The 15,096-nt window shown below is 36.5% G+C and overlaps 1 protein-coding gene and 1 long non-coding RNA gene across 5 annotated transcripts in view; one reads left to right on the top strand and one right to left on the bottom strand.

The window, feature by feature from the left end:
- Positions 1-15,096, bottom strand: part of LOC582560 (sortilin-related receptor) — a 105,828-nt gene that overhangs the window by 80,405 nt on the left and 10,327 nt on the right. The gene's annotated exons all lie outside the window — the stretch shown is intronic.
- LOC115920949 lies at positions 8,914-14,148 on the top strand. The gene is made up of 4 exons (XR_004062628.1): positions 8,914-9,048; positions 11,359-11,468; positions 11,865-11,995; positions 13,663-14,148. It is a non-coding gene; the product is annotated as an uncharacterized LOC115920949 (long non-coding RNA).

Below are 15,096 nucleotides of genomic sequence, written 5' to 3'. Positions count from 1 at the left end.
AACCAAGGTTTGTCGACAAACCTCCTTTGTGAATTCGGGCCTGTACACATGTATGTGTGTACCGTACTGATTATTATCACAATGAGAACAAAAAGCCTATAATCAAATATCAACTGACGACTATGATCTTGACCTACACTAGCCCAAAGATGTAATTGAATCATCTTCCTATACCTGTAGTAATACTGTCACCATGTTTTTAATGTTTCTTCACAACAAATGAATCATAAGGAAAGAATCAGGAAACAGTGGAAGCAAAAGTGGAATGAAAAAAAACAAAAATACACCTGTAAATGATTACAATGTAATGTATACATCGTACATGTATACACAGTGTGAATTTCAACCTGAGCATGTACAGTACAGTACCTTATGGCAATATTTATGGCAAGCTGCTTTAACATAATTTATTCCTATTTCTTGATATCAAGAAAGATATTCTTGATATCAAGAAATTATTTTTTTGTTGTATTTAAAGCAAAGGTAATTCTTGATATCACGCAATAGGAATAAATGTTAAAACGGCTTGCCATTAATACACAGCAATATGCAAGCCAAATACACAAAGATGTGACTGAGGCTTTACAGTATATAATTTGATCATACTAGTCACATACACGGTACAACAATTATGTACATGACTACATGTACAATGTAACTGTATATTTTTATAGTGTGCATGTACATGTAAATCCTCCCCATAATAAAGCAAAATGATAATCAAACGTTCAATTCAATCCAATTCAATTCAACTTCTTTTGTCTACCAGTTATTTATGCATATATTCGATTTTGGTGTAAAATCCTCGGAAATGCAAAACATATATGCATTTGACTTTGTAATGGATTCCCAGCACAGGAAATCTTCAAATTGTGCCAGGGAAATAATCTGTCCCAAGTGCCATGCTCAGTGTAGTATTACAAGAGCGCATTATCATAGAATTCAAAGACAATGAGGAAAACGTTCAGGCAAGGAAAACAAATGACATATTATACAGGGTGCTAAAGAGAACATACAGATCCATGTACAAATACTGTACACTTGGTTAAAGATAAAGTTGAGTATGTAGTCATGATTGCATTGTGAAAGGGTCTAGAAGTTAAAGGGAAAGTGGTAATACAGTGTATTTCACATAAATTAGGTATTTTGAGGTTTCGGAATGGACTCAATCTTGCCAACAGTCACTTCCATTGATTACCAGTTCCAATCTTTTCAGGGGAGTTTTTAATTTGCATTATCTCTTGTTTACCATAGGTTTCACACAAGCTTATATTTTCAGCCTGCAAAAGGGACACACCACATTTAAATCTTTTAATAAAGAGTAATCGTTTTCATGTGACATCGCTTTAATATTCTTTGTACATTGTCCATTAGGAAAAAAAAAAGGAAGCATACACTATAAAATGATGGATTGTATGTTTAACCCTGAGCGCCATTGTTCCATGGTTGTATCAGTATCAGTATCACACCTGTGACTAGTGTACGCAGTAAAAGCACCTCATAACAAAAATTCATCCTTATTACTATAAGGTATTTGGATCAAATGAACATATTTAAAAGTACAATACATGTATACTGTATGCGATCATTTTACAATATTCAATGATCGTTGTTGCGGTTGAAATTGAGTCTTAAGTGATGAAATTGTAAAATAATAAACTCTTTATGTTGTATAGCGCGCTCTCAAGACTAATTTCTTTATCTTCAAAACAATGGGTTTTTTTACTACGATCGAACGATTTGCTATTCCCGTTTGGAAATTACATGTATATCAGAACAGCTTATTCTGAGATTTTCATGGTCACAGCTATCATGGAATGGCCTTAGGCGCTATTTGAAATATTTGGAATTTACCAGGAGCACCAGTAAATTTTTTATTATTCAATTTCTCAAAAGCAGAAGTATTTTAGGGGCTAAATTTTCTAGTGCTTGTAATACATCCACAGGGGCATCCAAATATATCAACATTTTAAAGAATTACTATCAATTCAATTTTCAGAATTTCCCAAAACTTTGCATTACCTTTAATCCATTGTTATTTGTTACTGAATTTTCTCTTTACGCCCAATCATTATGTTTTACAATTCACATACACTGTAGTGGGACACTAAAAAAACAACCTCAATTTTATAAGGAAAGTATTATAACGGTAACTTCCTGAATGAATTGAAAGGAGGGAACTGGTAAAGGTCACAGTTGCACATCAATTATTTAAGGTTTTTTTTAACAATATGTTCTCGGCAACTAGTTGTCATTTCCTGCCTCATAGGCTGTTCAAACTGTTTGTTTTTTTAGAGTTCAGATTTTTAAATGAAATACTATTGTATTACAGCAGACTCATCTAAAATTTGTATGCTGTCTTTAATAGATAATTATTCACATGATCCAGTTGCTCCTAAAAGTGTTTGTTTTTATAATTTGCACAAGAGGAAGCTACTTTTCAGATATATTTTCTATTCACATTTGATGCATGTTCTGGTTAATCTTTGAGTCATCCACTTACATGTATATGGAATCTCTTTAATCTATTTTATAGGAATCTACTTTGCATGCACTGTACATGTACATGTACATTAGCTGTTGCAATGTCAGGCAAGCATCTGGCAAGCCTTTGAGTTGTCAAGGCCCGGGAAACCTTTCTTCAAGCAGTATGCATATACAAAGTAGTGAACAAGTCTATTCTATGATCTACAGTAATTAAACAAAAAAGGGCTCATTTCTTGGATCTTGGGGCGTATTTGCTCTCAGGGGTGGGGGGGGGGGGTTTAAATCAGCATTCATCAGTATTGCACCCCCTGCCCCCCCCCCCCCCTCTCCTCCTTTAACCGCCGCTTCTGAAAGGTTCATAATTCATGTACTGTACGTGGGTGATTCAAAATCTTGATGAAACCAAAACACAATGCTTTCATAGTTTCATTTTATGATGTTCTTTTCATGTGTGGGGAGTTTATGAAGGCCTACGCGTACTGTATGCACAAACTTTTGATGCATACAAGCTGCACATGTACAGATGTATACTGTATACAGGTTCAATTCAGCCTTGCACACTTTTACAGCCATATTGTGTTTTTACAGTACACACGAATGCACATACTGACTACTGTATGAACTTGTAGTCTTGTACCTGTACATGTATACAATGCATAATGCCTATGTATTGTATGGTATCGATGTTGTGTTAGCAACTCATAAAGCATGAATCATAGATTTTTTTATTATTTGTTCTGAAACGATTGTTCGGTGGATTCAGAATTCCCCTCTCCCCAGCCAATGAGGTAACAGTAAAAGCCCTCTTTGTCTCGTTATGTGGGTCACATGATCACCAAGTTACAGGTGGTGCAACATGTCTAGTCTCAGCACCAGCCCTATTAAAGTTGTGAAACGTGTAGATCGTGCAACAAGTGTTTGTGTACCGGTAATTGAAGATTAAACAGCTACATGTATTAAAAACAAAAACATCCTAATACATCCAGTGAAACTAAACAAGTGTGTGTGTACTTGAAGATTAAAAGCTATTCAAAACAAAATTCCTTATATACATTTGTAAAGCGAAACTAGACAAGTACAACTAAACCCACCATTTACCTGTATTATTGCTCTTAACTGTACATACAGTATCCTGTACGTGTACATGTACTGCCCTAGTGCCCTTCCACAACAAAACAGCATACCGGTAACAAGACTATTTTAGTGTTTCTGTAGGAAGAACCATGCTTTTCAATTTCCTATTCAAAGTGTTTAAATGTTTTCATACAGTACAAATATCAAAATAGATAATTACAGTATTTTTTAAACCTTCAATTTTTAGTTTAACATGTTTATACTTGATGTTCTGAGTCACCCACACTAAATAACTCGATTTTGCAAGAAAAATCATTTATGCTGTTTTGTCATGGAAGGGCAGAGTAATTCTTAGTTTCTCTGGCAGTACCTTACAGCTATAATGTACAAGTTACAACTATACTTTTCTTGACAGAAGTTCTATACAATTTTTTCATTATTCATCTCAATAGACCAGTTATTCCAATCCAATCCAATCCAGGAATTTGTAAAGAAAGCGCCAATAATACCCGATGACATTGCCTAATCAAAGGCGCCTGGCTGATTCAAATTGTATGCATACTTGTTAGGTTGTTCTTGACAACAGGAAAGCTTGCCTGAGGCTTGCTAGACATAGCAACAAGTAATGTATGCAGACTGGATTCCAAGTATTGTAGTTCATTCATTAATAACAGGTTAATGGAATAACTCGATACTAGGTTCCCAGGAAAGAAACACCCATATTTGAATATGTTGAATAGTAAAGAGGTCTACAATACCGCCCAGAAGTTATTGGGCATGTTTTTGCGGGGCGGGTTTTCCCCGATGGGTATTTCACGATAAAATCACGATAAAATATCGATGAAATACTGATAGAATCACGATAAAAATCACGATAATTTGCACACTAGTGAATGATTTCCTCTATCGGGGGATGCGTGTAACCCGCCCAATCCCCCGATATCTATCGTGTTTCATGGTGCGCGTATTTGCAACTAGTCAAGTCATGTCCTCTGCAAGCGCATGTCTTGCTCATCGCGCGCGCTAAGTCTTGATATGTATGATTTGTACGCGCAGTTCCGTATGTGTCTTTGTTTACGTCACAATAGAAAGTATTCACGAGTAAACATTACACACAGTTAAATACTAGTAAAAGCCGTCGCTAAATCACTGACACTGGGCGCGGAAGCATCGGGTACTGATGCGGTGAAGCAACGAGTAGATCTAACTATATTCAAGTTGCAAAAACTTGCATGATTTGCATTCATTGAAATTATAATTGTGAGCACAATACCTTTCATTTTCACTGCCATATTTTCTGTTCGCCTACTCCAGATATGCGTATCTCATTCCACAACCATGAAAGTGGTGAATAAATTCAATTCAACCTCCACCAAATAAAATAAAAATATTCCCAAGATCGTCGCTTCAGAAAACACGCACGCGATCAGATTTTTTCATTTGCCTTATCAGTATCACTGACAAGACTGCCGTAAGAAGGGTCTCCACCCCTAAAAAAGAAAACGTCCAATCATGGACATTCTTGCCTACTGGTCACGCGTAAAAGTTGCCAGATGGACTAGTAACCAAGGTTACCAAAACACGCGTAAATAAACATTTTTAGTTGACGGCATTGGATGATTGATAAATAATAAAATCTGTAAAAATGGCATGGATCAATTACTGTAACTGTCTTCGGAGTGTGGATTAGACCAGAGTTGAATTAACAGGAAAACATGTAGGAGAGAGAGAGATAATTGAGAGGGAGGTAGTGCTGAGCTGGAGATAGATGAAGATATTATTCGAGAAGGAAAGGAGTTATGATCGAGGTCAGGATGGGAAAAAAAACAAATAAAATGGATAATTATCTACTTAACAGGGTTGACTAAATATAAGTAGGCAAGACACCAATACGTTAGTCTATTTTCCGTACACCTTTCTACTTCCACTCCTTATTCATCGACACTAGACGAAAACGTTCATGGGTGGAGAAATGTGACAAAGAAGAGGGTGAGAGCATGGACCTACGTATTTGGAGAGCAAGAGAGACGAGAGGAAATCCCACTAGTATCTTGACGAGGGGGGGGGGGGGGGGGGACTACACGTAATAGAGAGAGAGAGAGAGAGAGAGAGAAATGTTTGATGGGAGCGCAGGCTAGCGAAATCATACTAAGGGAGACATTTACGTACATTTACTTTTGAGAAATAAACAGTAGGATTATGTCTGCCACATGCGTTGAGAGCTGGCTCCCCTCGGCTGACACATCGTAAATAACAAAGATAACATTCAATGACATTTTTAACCGAAGATTGAAAACTAGGTCATTCACACCTCTTTTTCTTTTTATCATTTATAATTACTTTGTACGATGGCGATGTTAAAAAATAGGATGTTGGAAAGGAAGAAAAAAAGTTGGATCGTAGATTAAATGACATTGATTTGCAAAACTGGAACGATGAAGTTCATGAAGTTCATGTTCCAATTACAGAATTTTTAAATAGGTAATCGGTTTGGAAGAATATATGTTAAAGTTGGATTTCAGTGATAGAACATCTCTTTATAAATATCGATGTGGTAATAGTAAGCTGCCCTGCCGTCTGCACCTGACCGTCACTAAAGTCAGCCTCTGCCCTCTAGAAATTGTAGAATTGTGTTCCATATGTGATCTCAAAGTACAAGATGATGCATTTCATTATGTTCTCGTATGTCCAGCCTTTGGCTTTGATTAACATTCACAATTATTTGTTAAGAGATAGTTAGTCAATTTAAGATTAAGAATTAAAACAAACCTTTCAACCTTTTAGATTCATTCATGGTTTGCTGCTTCGCATTAGAATATGATATAGATTTTATTTTTAAAAGCAGACCCGTATCACTATCATTCACGAAGTTGTGTTTTATTTTTGTGGACATTTTTACAATAAAAGCTCCTGTTCTAGTCCCTCTAACGTTTATTCGCGCTAATAATATTTATAATTAATTCGCCTGATGTTGCATTCAATTCATTTATGGTTTGCTGCTTCGCAATCGGATATAAAATAAATGATAATTTTAAAAGCAAACTCGTATCATTGGCGACGCAGGGGGGGGGGTGGAGGGGAGAAGAAAAGAAAAGGAAGGAGGGGAAAAGGAAGAAGAGTAAATCTAAAAATAAAATCAAATAGACAGACGAAACAAGCAGAGAACTTCATCAATCGGAAATTCTAATTTTTTCGCCAATGAATTGAATGTTTAAATGACAAGAGAGCTTGCGTACATTTCATATTGTGTTTCAAGTGTTTCTAAACAATGGGTTTGGAGTCAAGGTGTCTGGCAGCATGTGGTTATCTCAGAAGTTAGTATAAACAGATCATGTTCGCGCCGTAAGATCACGTGATCATAGTAGTGATGATTGAACCTTCGAGAGAAAACTATAAGCGCGTGCATTTTTGTTAATCTTTACCTCATCATCTTTTCTGTTTTTTTATTTCTTTGTTTTACCTTTTCTCGAAATATAAATATGTGTATGTATTCCCTTCGCTTGTTCCTTACGGTTCAAGGAGAATTACCCCCTTGCACAATCACCCCCATTTGTTTAATTCCTTGTTTTTCTTGCTATCAATTCGATCAATCATTTTTTTTTTGGTCCTTATTTCTTACCATATGTAGATCTTTGTTAAGCCGTTATTATTTATTATTATTATTATCATTATTAATCATTCTTCTGGTTTATTCCTTCGTAAATGTGTTTTAATACTTTATGTTTTTCTTAGATTTCTTTCTATCATTTTATATTTTGTCCTCAATCCTCGTGTATTTCTTTGTTATTTCCTTATGTATTACTCCAATTTTGATTACGGGAGCTTGCCAATCCAGGTATGTGTACATGTATTTAGCTTGCATGCAAACTGAATGTCATAAAATGGAGATCGAGATCGAGGGGTTTTCCAATTCCGGGAATCCCTGAGCGCGCGCACTACATATCAAATTTCAACTACTTTGTGGACCACGAGGTACATTGGCTGATCGAGATCGCGTTGCTTTTGTTTTTGATAATACTGGTTTATGAAAATGCCGTTTGCGGTCTGTGGCAAAATTTGTAATGTGTAGGGACAGGGTCAACCGATTGGTATTATGAATGAATAAAATAATAATATTTTTTTTATTATTTGGAGTTACAGATCCTTTATTTATTCTGTTAATTTTCAATTCTCTATCTCTCTTAATTATCTTTGTCTGATATTCACTCCCTTCCCTCTTTCTTTTCTGTCCCTGTCACGCTAACGGTAACGGTACCCCTCCGCCTCTTCTCTCCTCTTCCCTTAATTATTCACGCCTTCCTGAAAATCTCACAACATACACATAATTCTTCTAGAAATAACAGCCGCATTTATCCATAAATTCTTAAATTCTACCCACATATTAGATCTGATATGTACATGTAATGATGAATACTCTCGATTAGACAGAAATAACCGTCTGATATGGGTCATTACTCTTTGATAAATCTTACATTTGTCAACATTCCTCATACACATATGAGGCGCCGTTTGTAAAACAATTATATAGACAAATTATATGTTATATAATCATTATTTAACAAATAATAACCATTATTTACATATAATGCAAGAAAATGTACATTTTTATTTGTATATAATTCTTAACACATTTTTATTATTTATAAATAATGACAAAGAACGTTTCATTATTTATATATAATTGCCATTATTTATAAATAATTACAATTCACACTTTCATTATTTATATATAATAAAAAGCGTATTTCAATTATATAATATATAATGAAAAGCACATTTCCATTATATAATATATAATGAAAAGCCATTTCCATTATATAATATATAATGAAAAGCGTATTTCCATTATATAATATATAATGAAACGCACATGTCCATTATATAATATATAATGAAAAGCGTATTTCCATTATATAATATATAATGAAAAGCACATTCCATTATATAATATATAATGAAAAGCACATTTCAATTATATAATATATAATGAGAGGCGTATTTCCATTATATAATATATAATGAAAAGCACATTTCCATTATATAATATATAATGAACAGCGCATTTCCATTATATAATATATAATGAAAAGCGCATTTCCATTATATATTAAATAACGATTGTGTATGCAAATGTCAATGGTTGGTAACGCCCATAATATGAATATTCATGAGCTTGACTGATATTATTATCCTCTATTCCAGGCACCTTTCCATTTTGTGTTCTTTGTGCATTCTTATCAGAAATCCTACGTGCGGTAAATAAGTCTCTGTATCACCATTCTCCTTCTTATTTGTATGCAGATTTGGTTATAATGATTGATAACTGTTATCATCCTTATTATTTTAATAAGAAATTTTTCTATCTGTGATGGAAGTTTTTATGTACGATTGCCTGATCTGAAGACAAGACTTTCGCTGCATGCATATTTAATGTATGACGTCACCCACACAGAGTGAGAGCTCGAGGTTTTCTTTGAAAGTTTGATGGTGAGTACAGCTGTAATTACGTTCAAATCTCGTAAATTAATCATATTTATAAACATATCTGCTGTAGGTATGAATCTGCTGATTTGTCTGTACATTGTGAAGTGGTTTAAAATGGTTATATCTGATGAATTTAGGAGTAATCTACACTCGAACTTTTGATTAGTTATTTATCGTCGTGAGAATATTTCAGCTCGATTGCCATCGTCACTCCTTGATCCTTGGCCCAAACTTTCGGGCGAGACCCTCTCTGAAAATTAGATACGAGTATAGGGTCTAGACTATAGGCAGATCACTTCACTAGCGCTAGCTGCATCAATGATCCAAGCTTTTTGTTACTTTTAGGTCCAACTGTTGAAAAACTACTTTCATAGTTGGGTCAGAAGAAAGTTAATAGCTAACACTAAAAAGCATGGTCACAGTTGACATGAGTTGTGAACAAGCGCCAAAATTTGGACCAGATACCGAGATAGTTAGACGAGTACGAGAGTAGAAAATTTGAGGCCTAGGCCTACAGACCAGTAAATAATTGGACTACCTGTGAACAGGCGCGGATCCAGGATTTCTTAGGGGGGGGGGCCCAAATTTGAAATTATGCAAGCCAAATATTGGTACGTAATAGTGACACCGGCAGTGGCGAAATAAGCAAAAACCGGGAGGGGGGGGGGGGGTAGACAAAAAAATCTGCACCACCCCACTCTTACATGCAGGTTCCGCTAAACGTTTCTCTAAGTAGGTTGGGGGGGGGGAAGGTATTTACGATCAAGTAGAGCGTTGTGAAATTGGCGTGGTGTCTAAGGGCGAAGAACCTGCGGGGGTCAAGGGGTGGAACCCCCAGAAGCTCAGGGGTATAGGCATTTGATTGCGGTCAGATGAGCATATCAGCATACCTTATTTGTGACACTGGCAGGACACTAATTGGCGTCACTATTCTTTCTTTATGAATGAATGAATTTGCCATTGTCCCACAAACGCATTAAAAAGTATGATTTATTAAACATTGAGGAAAAATCTCGGAAATTATGTCATTTCAGCAACATTTGTAAATCACCGGTAATCACCGGTATCGAATTAGAAATAAACCATGTTTGAATTATATTTGGGGGGCATCTGTCACCCCCCCCCCCCCCAAGTCCCCTTCCCCATCAGTACGCCAGTGCCCCTCCCCCCGATCTACACGTAACTGATCTCCCCTACCTTTCTTCTTTCTCTTTTTTTCTTTCCCTTTCTCTCCTATTTTCCTTTCCTTTCCCTTCCTACTCTCTGTTTTAGGTTTGCTAGGGGGAGGCAAGGGCCTTTTGGCCCCCCCTCCCGATCCACACATTGTTGGCGGGATTAATCGCAACTGTTCTCCCCTTCTTATCTCTCTTTTCTTTTCTTTTTCCTCTTTTTTGTTCCGTTTTAGCTCTCCTCTATCCCTTTCCCTTCCTTCTCCTTTTTTTTTTTTGGGGGGGGGAGGAGGCAAGGGCCTTTGCCCCCCCCCCCCCCCCCCGAACTACAACTTGTTGGCGGGAAAATTGCAACTGGTTTCCCCCTTCTTTTCTTCTTCCTCTTTTTTCCTTCTCTTTATCCCCTCTTTACTTTTTTTCTTTCCCTTTCCTTCCTTCTCTTTTATTTTTTGATGGGGGGAGGGGGAGAGGTTACAGCTGGGAGGCAAGGCTCTTTCGGCCCCCCGATCTCCTTCTTTTCCCCCTTTTCTTTTCCTCTTCCTCTTCTTTCTTTCCCTTTCTCTCCTTTTTCCCTTCTTTTCTTTCTATCTCTCTCTCTCTTTTTATTTTTTGCGGGTGGGGGGGGGGGGGGGCGGCCCCCCTGGATCCGTGCCTGCCTGTGAATGTGATACTCTTAGTCGTATAGCTGTCTAGCAAATTAAAACACGATCCCCCCAAATTAGACTACACTGTATACAGGGGTACGTATAGTGGTGACTGTGTGTTTCTTAAACTCTTTGTTGGCTTAGCCTAATTTGCCTCTGCTCTAGGCTCTATCTTTGAATTTTTGTTTGCTGTAAACACCATTAAGTTTTCTCTGTCATATATAGATCTAGGTCCATATCTATTTTGTGTTTTTTCAATTTGATAGAATGAACAGTTACGAGACATGCATCTAGATCATCTAGAGACTGTAGATCAACTAGATCTGGATCAAGGAATTGAATATAAATTTCAATGTTAGATAATGAAGGAGGGCTTTTTTGGTAAAGAGAAAATCCAAAAGAGAACAGTTAATTCTGCAAATGCTCTTCAATGTTTTAATGATCATGCTCATTTCCTTTTATTCTAAGAATTAAATCCCCCCCCCCCCTCTCTTTTACAGGAAAATGTACAGAGACTTGTCGCAGTTAATGCAGTACCAAATGCTTGCTTTCTTGGAGTATGTGCTTGAAACAAGAATGTCCTGGAGAAAATAGACCACCACAAGAGAAGGTAAACATATTTACTTTTGATCTAACTTGATCTGTTTAGTTTTTTCAAGTAAAACAAAATTTTGAATAGGTGAGGTCAAGGTCAAACTGAAGGGGATGCAAAGGGCTGGTTTGAGAAGTATGTATTCATGGGATGGCTATGTATGAATCCACATGTCTACTAACACGTTGCTGAAGTGTTTCTCTTTTTAGAATTAACATTTTAAGCTCATGTGCAGGGGGAAAAGGGGGGGGGTCCAATACATGAAAAGGAACGACAAGCAAAAAAACAAAAAAAAACAATTGACCTTCAAATTTTGCTGAAAAAGTAATTGTTAAAGACAACTAAAATATTATATAGTGCTATTTATTTCAAATTTGGTTAATATTTATTGAATTGTTTATAATTCTGTTCCAGGGATTGAGAAGGAGGGCTTCCTGTTGACAGATCAGGGGGTGCCTTGAGGTTCCACTCTTGATGTTCTGCCCCTTACCTGAAAGCGATGACCTATTGTGCCTGACATATTAGGAGCAAAGCACAATGGACTGGTAATAATGAATATTACAATGTTTTTTTTTTAATCTGGTAAAGAAACAGATAAAGTCATAGCAACTGAGCCTGTCATGGCATTTCGAGTGACCAAACATTTGCTCCTGCAACGACTGCTCAAGGCTTTAATTGTCAAATGTGTAGGGTTAGGCCGAGGGTTGCAATTGGGATTGAGGTTAGGTGTAGGGTAAGGTCTAGTGTTGGATCCCGGGATGAAGTTCAGTATTTGGATAATAGAGTAGGAAATTGATGTTGAGCAAATGTCTTGAGGAACAAGTGTCGTACAATCAGATTTTCCAGGTGCTGGTGGAGCTGTATGTATTGATACTCATCATTGGCAGTTTAAAAATCTTCCTTTGTATTAGTAAACTAAAAATACGCTGATCCCCAGTTTGTGAAACGTGTATCTGATTTTTACGACCTGCTCTATTGTTTAGTGGTTATGTTGTAACACAAAATGAATTCTTAATCTTAATCCTGGATCCATAGCTAAATGTAATATTAACCCTAAAGCTAATCTAAAACCCTATCACAACTTGAGCAATAACCATATATCTTGATGAAATAAAGCTTGTGTTAAGCATTGGCAGACCCAAAGTCAGGTTATCCTAAATTCCTTTCTACATACTGCTATTGTACAAAGTTGATATTTAAGTACATCCCATTACAAGTTCTAAAATTTCTGTAAAAACCTTACCCTGCTGCAAGATGATAGTGTGTGAAGTAAGTTGGCTCATAGTAGAGCATGAATTATTACCTGCAATTCTCAACCAATACACCCTTGCCACCTGCAATCCATCTCACTTTCATAATATATTCTTTAAACAACATTACATGTAACTGAAGTTCAAAATTTTGATTAGTGATTAAGAAAGGCTACAAAGAATTGTATTCTTTTTTCACACTCGTATAATAGAGGGGGAGGGGGGGGGGCAGCCTAGCAGTACAAGATCAAATTATCTTATATGATTATATCCTGCAAGTGTGATAAAGAAAAATATGTTTGTGTACTAAAAGTGAAACAAAAACAAATCACTGGAAACTTTTGGTTGTTAATAACTCAAAAGTTACACTCAAATCAAAACGAGGTTTTCAAAGCTTAAAGTTTAAGGATGTAAATTCTATGCCATTTCTATGAATGCTAATTGTTATTCTTAAAGCCCCACTGTCCTACTTGCTCTCTCTATATAGAAAACCTCCCCAATCGGTGTCTGTTGGTCCCCCATGATCCTCTCTTTCTTATGTTAGTTGAGAACTGAGTTGATGAGATAGCCACCTGTCAGTGACCTGGCTGGGTGGTCTAATCCCTTCTGGCCCAGTAGTATTGACGGTCTTTAAAACAATGATCGGAATGTTTGATTAGATCTTTTACTCAGACATGTAGTATATTAGTAATAAAATACATGTTTGGCAATATGGTATTTCATTTCAGACCATAATGAGATCTGGGATCTCTCGTTGGCACGAAAAATAAGGAATGTACTCCTGTTGAGCAAACAGTGAATTTATATAAAACTAATAGCCCTTTGAAGATTACTAGAAGAAGAAAAACAACAAGAAAGAAGAAAAAGAAATATACTTGTGATGTCAGCTTTAGATCTTAAAGTGCTTGTAACAATATTGGATTTTTTTTTCTTCTTTCAATTAACATTTTATTCATGAACAGCTGGCTTATTGGAATTGGTTACAAAGATACAAGTGGACTTGTCTGTAGTAGTTGCTGAAGAGGAGCAGTCAGCACAAGGAGCGTGTGCCTCCAAAACAACGTGGGAACTTCTCCCAAGTTCATCTCAAATCACAAGGCTCTTCAGGAATCAAGATGTAACAATGGAGGTTGAGAAGGAGTTTGCGACCCTCCTGATTTGGACTACTCGCTATATACATTCTCAACAATGGATTGTAGCACTTCTGCACAAAACTCAACAAGTCATGATTGAGGAAAATGCAACAAATACTCAGTTGAGCATTGATTTATGTGACTGGTATTAGGGTAGGATTCAGCTTGGTAATTTTATATAAACTATGTCCCAAAAGAACCTCATTGGTCCTTATGGTTCCACGCCACAAGCTGCTCCCTCCCCTGTTTCGGTATACCGAACCCAGACTATCAAGGGATCAAATGAATTAAAATCCACACTTGATTACAAATGAATTGATCTTTTGAATATTGTCATCATTTCAGGGTGGTTTTGGTTACGGGTTAGTGTGAGCTTTCTGTGCGTAAAATTGAGGGTACTTCGTGCGGAGATCAGTGAATGGATATTTCATGTACAATGCAAGAGAGATGTCTATCTTCATTGGAATTCAGGATGTGAATTCCAATGAAGATGGCTTGTTTATAAGGAGAGAAGCAAGATAGATTGATGTAAACTTAATGACATCAGGGAATGTTTGCCTGTATTGTTTGAATGACACGGATATTGAATAACATGAAGTTAAGTGGAAAGAATGGCATAATATATTCGATTTGTACACCATCCTATTGAAGTTTTTTTAAATAGCATTATATGATAACATTTGTGCACAGGTCTATGGAAAACCAGTAAGTGGCATATACAATAAGATCATTTACCGCAGCTCAAGGAATACCGTAGATATCACCTACCGTAGTTGCTGCTATTTGTGCCCACATGCATATTAATATCAAACAGTTGAAGCTAAAACTAATATAATCTAATTAACAGGGTTTTTTTTCTCCAATTATCATAACAAGAGAGAAAAACATACTTTTATAATAACTTCCATTATTTCTTTATTTGATCCACGAGACCGAGTAGTCCAGCCCTTGTGAATCTGTATGTTCTCCAGATTTCATTGTCAGGGCCTATTAGGGGGGGGGGGGGGGGATCTAGCTTTTTGCTAAGGGGGGGGGGGGTTCACGAGCCGCATAGCGGCGAGGCGATTAACGCATTTATAAGATGGATTTTTAAATTTTTTTTCTCTCTCGCTGTCTCACTGCATTATAAATTTTTCATTTTCACGACATCAACATCTCTCACCATTAAACAGTTCTCTCATTTCCTTTCCTTTCTCTTTTGCTCTCTCTCTCTCTCTGAACTCTCACGTTCTGTTTCCAGATTTTTTCCACATATGATTCCAT

Source organism: Strongylocentrotus purpuratus, unplaced genomic scaffold, assembly GCF_000002235.5.
Source record: "Strongylocentrotus purpuratus isolate Spur 01 unplaced genomic scaffold, Spur_5.0 spur5_scaffold_1, whole genome shotgun sequence".
Taxonomy (NCBI): Eukaryota; Metazoa; Echinodermata; class Echinoidea; order Camarodonta; family Strongylocentrotidae; genus Strongylocentrotus; species Strongylocentrotus purpuratus.
The sequence above is the reverse complement of the archived record's forward strand: the minus strand, read 5'-3'. Positions and strand labels throughout refer to the sequence as shown.